This window comes from Euleptes europaea, chromosome 13, assembly GCF_029931775.1.
Source record: "Euleptes europaea isolate rEulEur1 chromosome 13, rEulEur1.hap1, whole genome shotgun sequence".
Lineage (NCBI taxonomy): Eukaryota > Metazoa > Chordata > Lepidosauria > Squamata > Sphaerodactylidae > Euleptes > Euleptes europaea.
In genome coordinates, this window is record NC_079324.1 from 7,869,056 (window position 1) to 7,875,940 (window position 6,885).

Genomic DNA, 6,885 nt, shown 5'->3' on the forward strand with positions numbered 1-6,885 from the left:
AGGAAGACGGCTCTGCGACGTAATCTTTGTGCATCACATTGATACTAGTGTGAGTTGAAGCAACTGGGCCTCGCCTAGATGGCTCAGCATCTTAGGGGCTGATCCCTGCAAGCCAGTGTTATTGTCAGGCTACACTCTGAGAGGTCCAGATTCAAATCTCCACCTGCGATGAAGCTCCCTGGGTCTTTCTCTGCCTCACCTACCTCACAGGACTGTTGTGGGGATAAAATGAGGAAAGGAAAAGCATGTCTTGGAGGAAGGATGGGATAAAAATACTCGGGATAGATAGCTTTCTCTCCATTTCTTAATGAAGAAAAACTGATAGTTTTCTCTTGTGTTGTAATATGAAGAAGAGTTGGTTTTTATACCCTGCCTTTAAGGAGTCTCAAAGTGGCTTACAATCACCTTCCCTTCCCCTCTCCACAACAGACACCCTGTGAGGTAGGAGAGACTTTGTGAGTTCAGAGAGAACTGTGACTAGCCCAAGGACACCCAGCCGGCATCATATGGAGGAGTGGGGAAACCAAACTGGTTCACCAGATTAGAGTCTGCCGTTCTTAACCACTACACCTTGCTGGGTTTGTTTGTTAAGATGATTTCCCATTGATGGAATATCTTCAACTGTGAGTTTTCAATCCCCTTTATGTCTATATAGTGGCATGATTACAACCTTCGCTATGGCAGCTGCCACACTGCTAGAATATATGCACAGTCTTTCATCTGTGTGGGTGCTCTGCGCACTTGGTTGCCCTATCTGAACATGCTTTATTATCAAAGCTTATCACAGACAGGATTTTTTGGTGACAGGAAGGGTTCTGTCGTGCCACCCTTATTTACATTTCTAAGTGGACTAGTTCTAGCAGGAAATACCTTCTTGTGTTTCTGAATGTGGTTGGGGTCTTAATCCAGGTGGTGCCAGTCATGGAAGGAATAGTGACATGAAACAAGAGGAAGGATTTTGGGGCAGGAGAATGAAGCTGGGATGATGGGCTGGCAGTGGAAGAAGGGTGGGAGGGACGCTTTATGGAGAGCAAGCGCTGAACTCCAGAAGCAGGGATACATACATGAGGATTACTCCTAGGAGCAAGGTCATCCTGATGCAAACTATAATATTCTCATAATTTCTCCATTTCCAAACTATTTATTAAAACTATGATCACCATAATTAGTAGAAAACTAGCAAACATTGTGGCTTTAAGATTTCAAGCAATACCTTTACAAGTATTATACAAGTAGCTATTTGTTATCCTAAAATATTTGTTATCATGGGGGGGATGACACATAAGCAAGTGAAGAATTTATAGCCAGGCATCTGCTTCTTATACTGGGTCACCTGGCAAGTTGACCAATTGAAAAGTGCACGTCTATAGCAGGTTCCACTTACTCCAGCAGTGCTCAGCAACATTTCAGAAGACCAAACTTCAAGCCCAGCAAGATGAGACGTGAACACATGAAGCTGCCTCATACTGAATCAGTCCACCAAAGTCAGTCTTGTCTACTCAGACTAGCAGCAGCTCTACTGGATCTCAGGCAGAGATCCCTCACATCACCTACATAAGAACATAAGAACGCAAGAAAAGCCCTGCTGGATCACACCAAGCCCCATCAAGTCCAGCAGTCTCTTCACACAGTGGCCAACCTGGTGCCTCTAGGAAGCCCACAAAGAAGACAACTGCAGCAGCATTATCTTGCCTGTATTTCACAGCATCTAATATAGTAGGCATGCTTCTCTGATACTGGAGAGAATAGGTATGCATCGTGGCTAGTATCCATTTTGCCTAGTAGCCATCGATAGCCCTCCTCCATGAACATGTCCACCCGCTTCTTAAAGCCCTCCAAGCTGGCAGCCATCACCACATCCTGGGGCAGGACTTCCATGATTTAACTATGTGTTGTGTGAACCTACTCCCTGAGATGCTGGGGATTGAACTGGAGACCTTCTGCATGCCAAGCAGATGCTCTACCACTGTGCCACAGTTTTGCAGGGCAAGAAGCAACTTAACCCTTTATCTTTGGTTTTATTTCTGTGCAAAATTTGCTCTCCTCTAGCTACTTTTTCCCAGGTGAGACCAATTGGAAAAGGGGAGATTTTACAACCCCCCCATTCTCCCAGTAAAACTTTCAAGGCTACTTTAAAAAAGAGAGAGGGGTCCCTGAGCCTACATGTCACATCTAGTTTAACAGTCAGATTTTAAGCTTAAGGAAGACGGTTTGGGCTGCAAATGGAGTGAGCCTGTTCCATTCAAAATGTTCACAGAAGTCAAAAGTTAAGTGAATTTGTCTGACTTCAGTGAATTTGAAATGGATTTTATAGATTTTGGTCCCGGTATTTCAAGCGTTAAGGATTATTCCTGTTACTGTAAGATAACAACCAAACTGCCTGAAGTAGTTATGGGCTCAGTTCCAAATCCTGTGCCAAACCGGGGCGAACAACTGTGAAGATTTAGCATGATGCCTGAACTGAGAAACCCTGGTCTGGGGCTGATTAGTGTGTCTGTTATGTTCTTGGGTGCCATGCCGCAAGGCTCTTCTTTCCTTTTTTGAATCAGAAACCATGGCTTGGATTGTATTTGCAAGCACCAACTGTGGCATGGCACGATGCCTGAATCGGCGAGCCACGGTGTACAATGGATGAGCAAATCCAAACCAGGAATCCAACAGTAGGACTAAGACATGGGTCATTTATGCACGGTCGCTTTAACCTCCTTTATTCCCCATTTCAGCCAGGATCAAAGTAACCCAGGTGGGGGAAACTGTATGCATTGGCTGGAATGATCAGAGATGAAACTGTGCGCTAATGGAGGCATGAATACAGGAAAGGAGTCTCCCAAGTTCAAATCAAGTCCCACCCCTTTAAATGCTGCTCTGTAATTGGCTGACTTCACAGTACTCACCCTGAGAGAAGATCTCCTTCCCCCCCCAGACCCAACTGCCGCATAAAAAAGCATTTTAAGAACAAAAAACGGAGCATTCTGAAAGAAGCAGGGGGGGGGGAATCCAAGCCTCATTTTAAAAAAGCCTTTCTTTTGCTTAGAAAGAGCTTCGAAATAGAAGGAAGCACTTGAATCCCTGCCTCTTCACACACTGCTTCATGATTGGCTGTGAGAGAAGCCAATCTTCTGTGCTTCCCCTGTTTGGCTATCTGCATGCTGCCTTGAAGAGGGATTTGGAAAAGGGTGGGGTGAAGCTCAAGCCGAGAACAGAGTATGCACGCTCTGTGACTCCAGAATGAGCCAGGATGAACGGTTTAATTTGGACCAGAAGAGGAATGGGAAAAGCCAGGTTCTTTTTGTGTTGAAACAGCGTTGAGCTTCCAAGGAATGAGGTAACGTGCATACTGAAAAATTTGATCCTGGCTGAAACAGGGAATAAAGGATGGTAAAGCGACCATGCATAAATGACCATGGTTTGTCCATTTGGAACCCAAATCATGGTGGAAGCTTCCATGTTGTAGTTGATGCAAACCATGATTTGATAAGATGTCTGATGAGAGCAGTAGCACGGCCTCATCTAGAAACAAGGGGCATATGCGCAATTCTCAAATAGGAGGGCATCCAGATCCTGGGGACAATTCATGGCCTGAGTCAAGGACCTAACCCAGTGCTCTAGCCAGAATTGTGGCTGTGTTGGAAAGTGCCTCCAAGTCGCAGCTGATTTATGGCACTTTGTAGGGTTTTCAAGGCAAGGGATGTTCAGAGGTGATTTGCCATTGCCTGCTTCTGCACAGTGACCCTGGACTTCCTTGGTAGTCTCCCATGCAAGTACTGACCAAGGCTAACCCTACTTCCAAGATCTGATAAGATCGGGCGAGCCTGGGCCCTCGGCCTTAGCCAGGACTAGGTGTGCTCAAATCCCAGTGCCCTTTTCAGATACAATGAGCCCCGTGGCGCAGAATGATAAGCTGCAGTATTGAGTCAAAAGATCTGCTTACGACCTGAGTTTGATCCTAATGGGAGTTGGTTTCAGGTAGCTGGCTCAAGGTTGACTCAGACTTCCATCCTTCCGAGGTCGGTAAAATGAGTACCCTGCTTGCTGGGGGTAAAGTGTAGATGACTGGGGAAGGCAATGACAAACCACCCTGCAAACATAGTCTGCCTAGTAAATGTCAGGATGTGATGTCACCCCATGGGTCAGTAATGACCTGGTGCTTGCAGAGGGGACTACCTTTACCATTTTTTTTTTGTAGATATAGACAGCAATAGGAATATTCAGTGTCTGTTCCCAAGACTGACAGGTAGTGCGGCCAGGGGAGGCATGGTGAAAATATTAGCAGCTCAGCACTCTGCATGTGCATAGCCAGAAGACCAAAGTCTCCTGTATGTTGTACTCCAACACACAGTGTCATCCTAAGGCTGTGTCAATCCTGGATTGGATAGAGATCTGGGATTCCTGTCTCATTACTAATGCTAATTTCTCCATGCCCACTAAGCCTCTGCATATCACACCTAATCCAATCATGCCTGCTAATGTCATTTACTTGCTTTTGACATTTACATTGCCATTGTGTCTAATTCACTCTTCTCTACTTAAGGCTAGATGGACTCACATTCTAGTTGTATCTGAAGAAGTGAGATGTGGCTCATGAAAGCTCATACCCTGCCAGAAATTTTGTTAGTCTTTAAGGTGCTACTGGATACTTGCTCTTTTCTAATCCTAAGAAGAGTTACATCCTTCTAAGTCAGTTGCATAGTACCTGTTCGGTGTTGCACAGTGTGGAGGGAAAGGTGCCTTCTCATCGGTCTCATGATGCTTTTGGGAATGCACATCTGCATAATCTAGCTGAAGCTGGTTCTCCTCTGCACATAACTAGTTACCAGCAGTCCCCTGCTCCACATGGCTCTTCCTTGGTCAGGACCCTGGTAGCTTAATTTCAGAAGGGGTTTTATTACAACAATAAGTTAAAAGAGGGAATGAAGCACTATTTATCCCGCCCAATAAATTCTGGCATCCATAGCAATCCTGATGTAGGTTTTCATTCACAAATATAAAAAGCATGAATACTTGAGTGCAAATGGATGTGATTAGATTCACACAGTGGTTTCCCCTAAATTTTCACCCTGGGGGGAAAAACTTTTTGATTTTATGACACGCTTTTGTGTTACAGTAACTTGGCATCTTAGAATAAGGGAGGATGTTTTCCAATGATCCTGTTACCATCTGAACATTAAGAGGAGACATCCAGCATGGTGTAGTGGTTGAGAGTGGTGGACTTTAATCTGGAGAACCTGGTTTGATTCCCCACTACTCCTCGTGAGCTGTGGACTCTATTCTGGAAAACCAGGTTGGTTTCTCCATTCCTACACATGAAGCCAGCTGGGTGACCTTGGGCTAGTCACAGTTTTCTCTGAACTCTCTCAGCCCCACTCTCAGCCTCACAAGGTGCCTGTTGTGGGGAGGGGAAGGGCACTTTGAGACTCCTTGAAGGGAGAGGAAAAGTGGGGTATAAAAACCAACTCTTCTTCCTCTTTTTGTGAATTTCCCCCTTGAAAATGAATCAGTGAAACTGGCCCTGCAGCCTGAATAAATAGGAAGTGATTTTTGTCTGTCTCTGATGAGGCAGCTTCTGAGACATAGTGGTGGGAAGTGTGGCAGATGCAGACAAGGCTATGGTTTGCCAGGGGGGCCAATTACGTCTAGCCAGCCTGCACCAAAGTGTTGTTTGTCTTTATGTCTGTCCAATGTCTTTCTTAATAAATGCCCTTCCGAATGAATGCTGAGAGGGAATTCCCAGAGTGGGCCTGTCTCAGCACCACCAGGAGGGAGAGGGAACGAGGCGGAGCTCAAGGGCCCCCTTTCTGAACAGACACCTGGGGGAAGTCCCTGAAGACTCAGATTCCAGTGCCCCCCCCCCACACACACACATGAACGCAGCTGATAATGCTTTGCGATTTGAAATCAGAGTGTAAAAATTTGTGGTGGGGCAGCTTATGGGTATACTAAGTGAATATGTCAAAAATTCTTTTACGATATGTTCGTACCATAAAAAAATTAAACCAATATTGACATGATTTTAAAGAGCTATGGGCTCAGTTCAGACTTAACACAAAAATGTGGTTTACTTAAACTATGTCTGAATGTAGGTTAACTAATGCCCATCAAACAAGGATCTAAAAACATACTTTAAAGCTGGTTCATAGAGGGTTTCCAACAGGCCCAGGAAAAAAAACAACCCTGCCCCTTGAATAGAGGTTTAATGTGTGGAAATAGACAGAGGAAGCTTTTCCTAGTATGGAAGTAAATCGCATCAGCTGGTAAATAACAGCCCATTGAGCCTCTATTAAAGGGACAGGGCATTTTTTAGTTGGCAACCCTATTCAGTAACCACAGTATGGGTCAGGTCCTGTGGATCCATTCTGCCCCTGGAGAGGCTTTCTTCCTTTGAAGGGTGTGTTGTATCAGGAAAAGAATCCTTCCACTGGAGGAAACCTCCTTCCCCTAGGGGAACAGATCCACAGGACACTCAAACACTGACATCTGGGCTTGTGTCCTGGTGCTGCCTTCGCACACTCCCCAGCGACAGTGAACCCTGGCCAGAGTGAAGGTGCCGAAAGAGCTTTTATCGAGGCGAATCCAGATTTGAGGGATTATCTACGAGCCAAATCCTGGTTTCACAAACTAGTTAAGTCATAGTTTTATGTTAACAACTGAACCAAGCCATGGAGTAGGAGTTGGGGCCAGATGAGCAAGTTTTGTTTCATGGCTTCAGATTTATCCAGCCAGCAGTTAGGTGTGTAGTGGTATGTATGCCACATTTTAAAAACTCCAGATTCTGTGACAAAGATGTTGATTCTGCAACCTGTACAAATTGTGCAAACTGAGGAAATCTGCAGAATGTGCTTATTTCGAATGATCCTGTTTTTGCTGGTCATGGGGAGGAGGAGGTAG